Source organism: Balaenoptera physalus (genome assembly GCF_965194825.1).
Source record: "Balaenoptera physalus genome assembly, chromosome: 10".
In the NCBI taxonomy this organism is placed as follows: domain Eukaryota; kingdom Metazoa; phylum Chordata; class Mammalia; order Artiodactyla; family Balaenopteridae; genus Balaenoptera; species Balaenoptera physalus.
Window position 1 is genome coordinate 48,206,032 of NC_138889.1, and position 10,836 is coordinate 48,216,867.

General features: G+C 41.5%; 1 long non-coding RNA gene across 1 annotated transcript; it reads left to right on the forward strand.

Annotated features, from left to right (window-relative positions):
* The first annotated feature begins 6,872 nt into the window (after positions 1 to 6,872).
* On the forward strand, positions 6,873 to 10,443 carry LOC309636789. Its single transcript, XR_014250231.1, has 2 exons — positions 6,873 to 8,643; positions 8,956 to 10,443. It is a non-coding gene; the product is annotated as an uncharacterized lncRNA (long non-coding RNA).
* The last annotated feature ends 393 nt before the right edge of the window (positions 10,444 to 10,836 follow it).

Sequence of the window (10,836 nt, forward strand, 5' to 3'; positions counted from 1 at the left end):
CCCCACTGTTAGACATTGTTCCACATCTTTGAGATTATGGGTCAAGGTCTGTCTTCTGTAACTTCTTCATGATGATATAAAGTGCCGTATTCCATATTCTCAGAATGGAAGATGTCAACTTGGTTTGAAACGTCTCTTCGCTGACAGTTTTAGTTGCCTGCTTACATATATGGGCAGAACAAGCTACAGTTATTTTGATGGCCACAAATATATAGATTATTACTAGCAATGGTGTTAATCCCCTTCTCTTAGGGCCTGTTCTTGGAATAGTGCAAGCCATAGATTCAATACTGCTTAAGATAGAGCAAGCTTATGTCATGGCTGAAGTCTGGTCATCATGCAGTTAGCTTTTCCCCTCTGGTGGCAGTTATAGTATCTGTAAAACGACTTAGGAATGTGTATCAGATGCTGAAAGATTCTGTGACTCTATTGTCCTAATAATTAATGCTTGAGCCTGCTCTTTTGTGACTCAGGGAGGCCTGAGAGATCTCAGCTTTCCTACAAATAAGAGGCAGAAGACATGGAGGGGCCTTTGTATACTTCAGGGGGCCCTGCAGGGTTCTGCTCAGTTTCAAGAGGATGTAAGTCCCCCAAGGACAGTGACTTTATCTGTCTTGTTCACTGTTATATCTCCAGCCTCTAGAACAACATCTGACACATAGTGGTCACACAGTAAATGTTTGTTGGAGGAATAAATGAGTTAATCATTAGGAAGTCTGTTGAAATTAAGAATGATATATCTATATAATGAACAACTTTGTTGATATTAAAATAATACTTTTGAAAAATACTTAACACATGAGAAAATATTTATTGTGTATAATGAGGACACAGAAACACAATGGTTATCTCAGACCAATGAATTTATGATAGTTTTTGTTTCCTATTTGTATATTCATCTGCATTTTCCAAATGTTTATCCATGAGCACGGGCTTTTGTAATAATCAGGCAAACATTATAAAAGAGGAAAAAAATCCTAGAGGTCCAGTTAGAATGCAACTTCTTCCATTCCCTGAACTCTCCGGTATTGGTGAGCTTGGTCTCCACAATGCCCGGGACACAGTGACTATGTCATTCACCTGTGATTTCCGATGTGCATGCGTGACCCATTTGTCTCATTTGTGTGTATACCTCTTGGACTAACACGTTCAGCCCCCAGTGTCCTGCGTAGGGTGGGCGGAAGAATACAATGTTCTAAATAAGGCAGAGGGATAAGAAGATGAACAGAGAGGAGGAGAGTAGGAGAATGTGGAGAGACCAAGATAGAGAGGACGGCAGAAAATCAGAAACAAAGCCCTGCTTGGTCCCTAAACATGACTCTAAGGTTTTTGCACCGCAAAACAGTACAGCATTTAGCTTCAAAGAAATCCCCTAGAATTTTCTGCTGGCTGCATTTGATGCCCACTCTAAATGGGTACACGAATTCCCAGAATGGATAGTTCAAGAGTTTGAGAGGTAATAAAGAGGCCTATTGTATGCTGCAGGAACGGGTAGATAGATAAAGGAGTAAGAGATGAATAACCACGTTAGAAACATGGAATTAAGACTTCAGTTACCCAGTGGGCCAGTTACTCTCTTACCTGCTTTCACCATATCCTTCCACCAACCTCTATGAAATGCAACTTCAGTGGGGACTGAAGAGGAGCCTGCAAGAAGGTACCTTGACTGATTTTTCCATAAATGTGCCAGAATCAATCATCCAAATGGGAAGTGGACTTCATTATAGATCCTTAGACAGGCTGCACACAGATTTCAAAAGACGATATTATTGCACTGTGCAATTTCGGAACTATTCTCTGGGGTCTGCCTCGTAGCCAAAAGTCACTGTCTTCTTTTGTGTGTGTATTTAATTTTTTAGAATAGGTGAAAAAAAAATCATTCATAACCATATTTGGGGAATATAATTGAGCTTTGTTACTTCTGACATAAAAAAGGGAAATTAAGATGACTGGATCTTTTATTAAGTGTATAAAGAAGGAAGAGAGCTAAAATTCACTTTTCATGATGTCGGACGATTTTATAGAAGTCCTTCCAGTCAACCTCAAAGAACCTTATAAGGAAGACATCATTTTCTCTCTCTTTAGGTGTAAAAGCTAAGGCTCAGAAAATTGAGTAACTTGCTAAAGGCCCCACAGGTAAGTGTCAGAGCAAGACTCCAAAGTCCATTATCTTTCTGCTGAAGCTCAATGCTTGAATATGAGTCCTAAAGAGGGAATCTATAATAGCTCTAATTAAGGGCAGCAAAGTCATCTTTCCAAGAGGAAAGTCTATACTATAGGCAGGGGCCGAAAAACACCTGGAAACCTGGGCATATTCCTAATATATAAAGGGTTATTAAACATAGCCAGAGTAAATGAGAAAACATGGGGCCAGTTAATTCAGGGTCCTATCGTTGTGTAACTGGACAAATGACTACTGGTTTTGCTTTCATCAAATTAAATAATATCCTTGAATGGAGAGAATGTTCTTACTGTTGAGTCCATATAAAAGGAAATATTTTATTGCATCCTTATATATAAATGTCTTATTTTTAATGTAAAAAGAGACATGAATGGTTTATTAATTGAAAATCTTTTTCTCCCTATCACCACTAAAGAGGTGAGACACATGTTTTTAAAGGGACACCACATTACCCCTTGCCCTGGTTGCTCACCAGACTTAGCTGAGCTCTGACTCGTGTGATATCCAATTAGTTGGAGTTTCCACAATATCCTGTCCTCACCTCTGCATTTGTCCACCCTACCGCACTTGCTGGGAATGCCTCCCCCATTATAACCGACTCTTATTGTTTAGCGTTCAGGTTAGCTGTTACCTTCCCCAAGGCAACCTCCCCTGACAATCCCCCAACTCCAAATTAGATCAGTTGTCCTTTATTTGGGCTCCCAAATAACCTAATAGCATAATCTCTCAATTTGATTTACCCTAAGTTTTTTGAATAAGTAACTCAATGAGTGAATATTTGGTTGTATAAATTCCCTTGCATTTAGTATTATTAGAGCTACCCTACATCTTTTAGGAGACCTTCCCTTTTCCCTTTTCAGTATACAAAATAAATCTTACTCATTATGCCACAATTCTCTTTTTAGCAAAACAGCACTATGCAAATGCAGTTATTTCATTAAATGAGAGTTGATGTCGAAGACACAGATCTCCTAACCTAGATTTAGGGATTCTAAATGCTTAGAGCTCTCATCCTCTGGAGGTCTCTAGACTGTGATTATGAACAATTAGAACGAAATTTATTTGTGACATTTAATACCTAGAAATATTCCATGTCCCTGTACATTCTAATTGGTGACATTTTTCTCTGACATATTCCCTTTAATTGACTCTGGCAGTGGTGAAGACAGATCCAATTAAAGACTCATCCCTTGGATTTAAAAAAACAACTAACAACACTGGTGTCAAAAAAGCAAGGTAAATTATAGTTGATGGGATTGTCAAAGTTGTTTGATGTCCCCAGTCCAGAGTGATTCCAATTATAAATAAGTAAGAGCTTCTCAAAGGGGTTATATCATAGTGTTCTTGTCACATACTGTAGCAATGCATGAACACTCTGACATGTTGCTCAGCCAGAATTGTTGAAACTTAATGGACTGTAGTTGTGTCACAATCTTTAGGGGAGAAAAATCAAGACCTTGGGGACTTTCCTGGTGGTGCAGTGGTTAAGAATCCACCTGCCAATGCAGGGGACACGAGTTCAATCCCTGGTCCAGGAAGATCCCACATGCCGTGGAGCAACTAAACCCGTGTGCCACAACTACTGAGCCCATGCTTTGCAACTACTGAAGTCCATGCGCCTAGAGCCTGCGCTCCACAACAAGAGAAGCCACCACAATGAGAAGCCCACGCACCGCAAGGAAGAGTAGCCCCTGCTCGCCACAACTAGAGAAAGCCTGCGCACAGCAACGAAGACCCAACACAGCCCCAAAATAAATTAATTAATTTTAAAAAAATTTAAAAATTAAAAAAAATCAAGACCTTGGACTTGGGTACAAGTTATGGCTTGTACCCAATCAGTTGTGTCACCTTAGTCAACTCGTTTTAACTTTTGAATGTTAGTTTACTTCTCTGTAAAACAGAGATACTACTACCTTCCTTAGAAGTTTCTGGAAAAATGAGCTGAGATAATGAATGAGGTGCTATCACAGCACTGAGGACATAGTGTTTTCTCAATCAGTGTCTTACCCTTCCTCCTCTAGGCTCCTCTGAAGTATTTTGACAGACATAGCCCTGCTAAACTAATGCAAGGTCTCTAAAGCCTCCTCTTCTTCCTTCTCCTCCTCCTCATGGGTGGGTGAGATGCTGGTTCTCAGATTTCTGTATTTCATGGGCTATTATTTTAATGGGGAACTGAGAGAGGGTTAGCTATTTCCTTTGCAATGAAAGGATATTTTGTAAAACAAACACTGTCCACTGTCACCATATTTTCACAAAGATAAAGACTTTTTAACAACAAAAAATAAAAAGGATGTAATCCCAGGAGGAAAAAATAGCCCTTTAAGTTGAATATACATATATATATTTTTTTTTAAAAATAAATTTATTTATTTTATTTATTTATTTTTGGCTGCATTGGGTCTTCATTGCTGCGCTTGGGCTTTCTCTAGTTGCGGCGAGTGGGGGCTATTCTTCGTTGCAGCGTGTGGGCTTCTCATTGTGGTAGCTTCTCTTGTTGCAGAGCACGGGCTCTAGGCACGCGGGTTTCAGTAGTTGCAGCATGCGGGCTCAGTAGTTGTGGCTCACAGGCTCAGTAGTTGTGGCTCACGGGCTCTGGAGAGCAGGTTCTGTAGTTGTGGCACACGGGCTTGGTTGCTCTGCGGCATGTGGGATCTTCCTGGACCAGGGCTTGAACCTGTGTCCCCTGCATTGGCAGGCGGATTCTTTACCACTATGCCACCAAGGAAGTCCCTGAATATATTTTAAATTATGAAAAATTAACTACTTGTGTTTACTCTGTTTTTCTTGTGTAGCCAGGGACTAGTGAGAGTTACCTTAGGGACCAGCACTGGTCTGCACCCTGGCATATGGAGCAATGGACCCAAGAAGCCCCATCTTCAGAAGGACAGACCCTAGGCTTGGCTATAGGCAAGGTTTCTTAGAACCTAGGTGCCCAGGTGACTGAAACACATTTTCCAGAGACTGAAGAAGCCAAGTGGGTGAGAGTTGGATGGCTTTACCTGCCTCAGGTATGTCAGGGGCAATACCTTGTGGAAGGGATGCCCCCTGCTCTTACAGAAGAAGCGCTAAATTAATATTTTATTTGGAAGAGAGAGAGAGAGATTTCTCAGTAGCATCTGAGGACTTTGCTGCCTCCTCTACAGCTCAGGCTTAGGCTGAACTCTGATGTAGGTGCATGTGTATATGTTACTGTGTGTGTATGTGTGCATGTGTGTATATGTGTGTGTGTACATGTGCAGATGTGAGTACACACATATATGGATGTGTGTGTGTGTGTGTGTGTGTGTGTGTGTGTACAGGGGTTGTGGAGCAGTTATTAGTCAAATCTGATTTTGCCAATACCTTTAGGTGTTAACCTTCCTTAAAAAAAAATGCTGTCTTTAATGCACACATCAATTTGGGGGTTGGAGGCTCTGTAGGAACAGCTGTGGTTTAAAGAAAAAGAAAGACTGAACTCTAGGTGCCCTCATACATAGAGGAAGAACCCAGGCTGGCCCACACAGCTTGGAGGGGATAGTCTATCATCAAAGAACTGAATAACTGACCATGGTACTGAGGAGCACTGAAACATTCTCCGCCTGCCCCAACCTTCACCTGGTAGGACACTGCTGAAGTCTTGGAGGGAGAGACTCAATCCTCTAAGACATTTGGTCAGTTTGTATGCATCCCCCTACTATTCAGCTGTGAATGCTCATGAAGTCAGACCAATCAGCATTCAAATACTGGCTTTACCATATACTACCTGCGTGAATTTGGGCAAGTTATTTAATCTCTCTGTGCCTCAGCTTCCCCATCTGTGAAGTGGAGATTATCCTACCTACAATGCAGGGTAGTTGTGAGAATTAGAAATAATAAATATAAAGAGTCTGGAGTAGTGTCTGCCACATCAGAGATTTTCAATAAGAATTAACCTAATATCTTATTCAGTTTCATTGCTTATGTCAGGGAGGACGCTAAGTGGAGGAGAGCAGCTTCTACATTTAGAGGCAGAAAACTTGGTTTAGTTTCGTCTATGCTGTTACAACCTTAGGCCAATGACTGTTCCTTTCTGCCTCCTTTGTTTCATCCGAAACATGAGCAGCTTGAGCTGGCTGATTTCTAAGACCTTTCCAGTTCTAATATCTACTCTTCTTGCTGGGCTGCAAATGAAATCATCTGCATCGGTGTTCACAGGGGTTGTCCTTGCCTCTTCTCTCCTTCTTCCCTTGTCTCCAAGCCTCCTGCCACTTCCTTAGTCAATGGATCTCACTGTTTCTCAACACAGCCTCTGCACTCACTTCATCATTATTCTCCCTCTCTCTGTTTTCTACTTCTCTCATCTATTGACCACCCTGTTGTCAAAGTGAATGTTTGGAAGCTCCAGTTTTTAAATGTTACTGACTTGCTTTAGAGGTTTAAGTTTTTCTTTCATTTACAGACTAAATTCCATATTTGTCAGAGTGCCATTCAAAGTTCGGCACTGTTGGCCTCTGCCCACCTTTCTAAATATACTTTATTAGAACTAATATTTTAATGTTTATGACTTTAAAAATAGCCCCAAATAAAGAAATACTAATTATAAAAAAGGTAGGGGACTTCCCTGGTGGCACAGTGGTTAAGAATCTGCCTGCCAATGCAGGGGACATGGGTTCGAGCCCTGGTCCGGGAAGATCTCACATGCTGCGGAGCAACTAAGCCCGCGAGCCAACTACTGAGCCTGTGCTCTAGAGCCTGCGAGCCACAACTACTGCAGCCCATGTGCCTAGAGCCTATGCTCCGCAACAAAGAGAACCCACCGCAAAGAGAAGCCCGTACACCGCAACAAAGAGTAGCCCCCGCTCGCCGCAACTAGAGAAAGCCCGCGCACAGAAACGAAGACCCAACTCAGCCAAAAAATAAATAAGTAAATAAATTTATATTAAAAAAAGGTAAAAAATACAGATGAGAATCACATACAATACAAAAATCAGAAAATTAAAAATCATTTTAAATTCTATTTTCCAGAGAAAACCAGCGAATTGGTCTTCCTGTATAAATGTATTCCTGCTTTTTCCCAATACATTTAAACTTAAAAATGTTGTACATTATAGCTTTGTATCCTTCTTTTTTTCATCAGTGAAATATCATGAATACATTTTTATTCTAAAATGTACATTTTAAGACCACATATCATATAGAAACATAGTAATTCATAGTGTGTATCAAGTTTTGTGGAACTGTTAGTAATTTATAACTGTGGCAGATAAGATTCTTAAAGTTTACCCATGTGTATTCCTGATACCCTGTGATCATCCTGTATTTGGATAGCTGGATCAGAGGCAGGCACTGCTTCAAAAGGAGAGGGCCATTATAGCAGAATGCAGAAGGAGAGTGAAAAAAAGCTGCATGTAATTCAGGGATATGAAAAAAGTGATTTAGAAGAAGTGAGTGATTTATCAGATCTATTTTTGCCCCTCTGTTCTGTTCCAATATCCTTTCCTCCAAAACAAAACAAAACAAAACACGCAAAGAAACCAAACCAAAACACCACCCACCGAGGTAGCAGTCCTCAGACACAGGAGATAAGAGGATGCTCAAATCGGTTTGGGCATCTAAGTGTGAGAAGACTGGTGTGTCTCACTCCTAGGGCAGAGTCTGGGGACCCAGGAAGACCCTGCATTTGTATCACCTTCTAATTCATGGGAGGGGTAGAGTAGAAGAGGCTGTGTAAGTAATCCAGATAGAGGCCATTATAGAATCCCCCCGTGATTCCTCAGGCCCCAGAGTGGCCTGGTAGCGGGCAGGGGTACCACACATTTTCTGTGTACTGGAGATGAGAACAGAAGCAACAGAGAGAAAAGAAGGCCAGGAGTAGCCTTCAGGGAAGAAGAGGACCCAGCAGTGAGCTGCAGGGACCAAAAATGGAAGAGTTCATAGGAACAGACCAGTGCCTCTCCCCACCGTGGGTTAGTTAGCATTGTGTAAGTCTCACTGAACTTATGTCCAAGCCAAGTGTATGAGGGGAAGACTAAGTTGAGTGAGATTTCATTTTTACCTGCCTGCATGGGAAATCAAATCAGACAATGAATTCATGCATAGAAAATGTTACAATTTTGCCTACTTGAGTCTGTGGACTGATTTATATCCTCCACATAACCCTGTAGAACTTCCTTCTTGTCCTTAAACTTATTGCTCCTCAAAACGCTTATGCCTTTAATGTAGGGTACATTCAATGGCCTCTGTCTGAAATGCCTGTCTCATCCTCCATTCTCTCCAATTAAAAAAATTTACTCGCTATCTTGATTTGTAAAATCACTTTTCTAGTTGATGATAAAAATATCCATTGTCATTTTAAATAAATATGATATGTATCTATTTTTTTAAAAAAAATTTACTCATTCTTCAGGACCTAAATTAAATGACCTATCCTCTCTCAGACCTCTCCCAAATCCCCTAGGCATGGTGATTCCTTTTACATTGCACAAACACTTAATATAGCACTTGTTTCTGTAACCATGATTATTTATTTATTTATTTTTAAATTGTTATTTATTTATTTTTGGCTGTGCTGGGTCTTCGTTTCTGTGCGAGGGCTTTCTCCAGTTGCGGCAAGCGGGGGCCACTCTTCATCGCGGTGCGTGGGCCTCTCACTATCGCGGCCTCTCCTGTTGCGGAGCACAGGCTCCAGACGTGCAGGCTCAGTAGTCATGGCGCACGGGTCTAGCCGCTCCGTGGCATGTGGGATCCTCCCAGACCAGGGCTCGAACCCGTGTCCCCTGCATCAGCAGACAGATTCTCAACCACTGCGCCACCAGGGAAGCCCCACCATGATTATTTACATGCATATTTCACTAGATGGAGAGCTTGTGAAGAGACTAGACTTTGCCTCCTATCTTTTGTTTCTCACAGCTTAGCACAAAGCCTTTGCACAGTGAGAGCCTTGATGTATGTTTGCTGAATAAATGGATAGGGTGGTGGTGACCTGAGATGATATCAAAGGAGGAAAACCTAAGCATCAAGCATGGGCAGGAAGATGATTCGAGTGCAAATCCTCTTGCTTTTTAAAAGACAAATAATCTAGCCACATACGATCAGTCCATAAATCCAGCTATAACACCAGTAACTCTCATAGGTTATTAGCTAGAACTTGTGTCTCACCCATATCTCCATTTGTTTCTACCACGCTGAACTTATTTTTCTTCTGCATGGCGGTGGATTCCCATTTTAATACCATGGTTTTTGTATCTGCTCGATCCATCAGAGTGGATTCAGTTGCAAGCCACAGAGAAGGACTCTGACTTTTTAAGTACCACAGAATTTATTCAAAGCATATTGGGGGCTTACAGATGAGCTAAGAGGCTGAAGGACCAGACTAGACAACCAAATAAGAATCAAAGCAGCTCTATAGACTCCAGAAACAGGAAGATCATCTTGATGGAGAACAGTCTGGCCAGGGTGCTGATTTTGCCACTTAAGCTCTTACCACCGCAATAAAAATCCTTCTAATCATCCATTTGCCTTTGCCTCACTTATTTGAGATTTGATATCTTGGGCAGGAGCATCTGATTTGTTCAACATAGACCATGGCCTGCACCTTAGCTCCCAGGGGGAAGGTAGTACCTGGCTGTTCAGTTTCCATAGTTTGAGTCAGAGACACTCCCAAAATGAGAAAGATATTGTATGTGGACACATGTCCATTATCTCTGATTCTGTCCCTGTTTGGTAAGTTCAATCTTTCTTTTTCTGATTTCTTAGATCTTGGCTGCTGTGAATAGACCTGGCTTTGTTTATTACACTAATTTGGGGACTTTCTTCTGTCCTAGATGAGAATTGCCCATTCCAGCTTTCTGGTTTCTTAGAGCCCCACTATCGAACTAGTCCCCAGATTCCCTGTCTTGAGGGAACAGGAGAAAGGTACCGCCTGCTCAGCAGGTCTTGGTCCTTCCATTCGCAAAATGACAGAGTCAGAGCTCAATGAATATAAGATTTGAGTATGAGAATGACTGCATCAGAATCATCTGGAGGATACACTTGATACAGATTTGCGGACATTTCTCTAACTTAGATTTGTGGGTGGTTCCAGGATGGGTCTTTGTACTTTCAGCAATCCTCAGATGCTTCTGACCTTCAGCTAGTTTTGAAATCCACTCCTGTAGACACTCCTTAATGTTCCTTCCAGTCTAAATATTCTATTATAAGTCATAATACTGTTGAGAATTTTAAGAACCAATGCCAGTAGGGAAGTTTATTTTGAGTCAGTGGATCTTTCATTCATTGCCCTTCAAGTCTTAACATTTATATTTCCACTTGGAATTGACTCTTTTTTTTATATATATATAAATTTTATTTATTTTATTTTTGGCTGTGTTGGGTCTTTGTTGATGCGTGGTGCGGGCTTTTCTCTAGTTGCGGTGAGCGAGGGCTACTCTTCGTTGCAGTGTGCGGGCTTCTCATTGCGGTGGCTTCTCTTGTTGAGGAGCACGGGCTCTAGGCCCGCAGGCTTCAGTAGTTGTGGCACATGCTGCTCCATGGCATGTGGGATCTTCCTGGACCAGGGCTCGAACCTGTGTTCCCTGCATTGGCAGGTGGATTCTTAACCACTGTGCCACCAGGGAAGTCCGGGATTGACTCTTGATGTTGAGAATGATTGAGCTAAGATGATCACAAGGGCATAAACTTTAGGTTTATATAGTGAG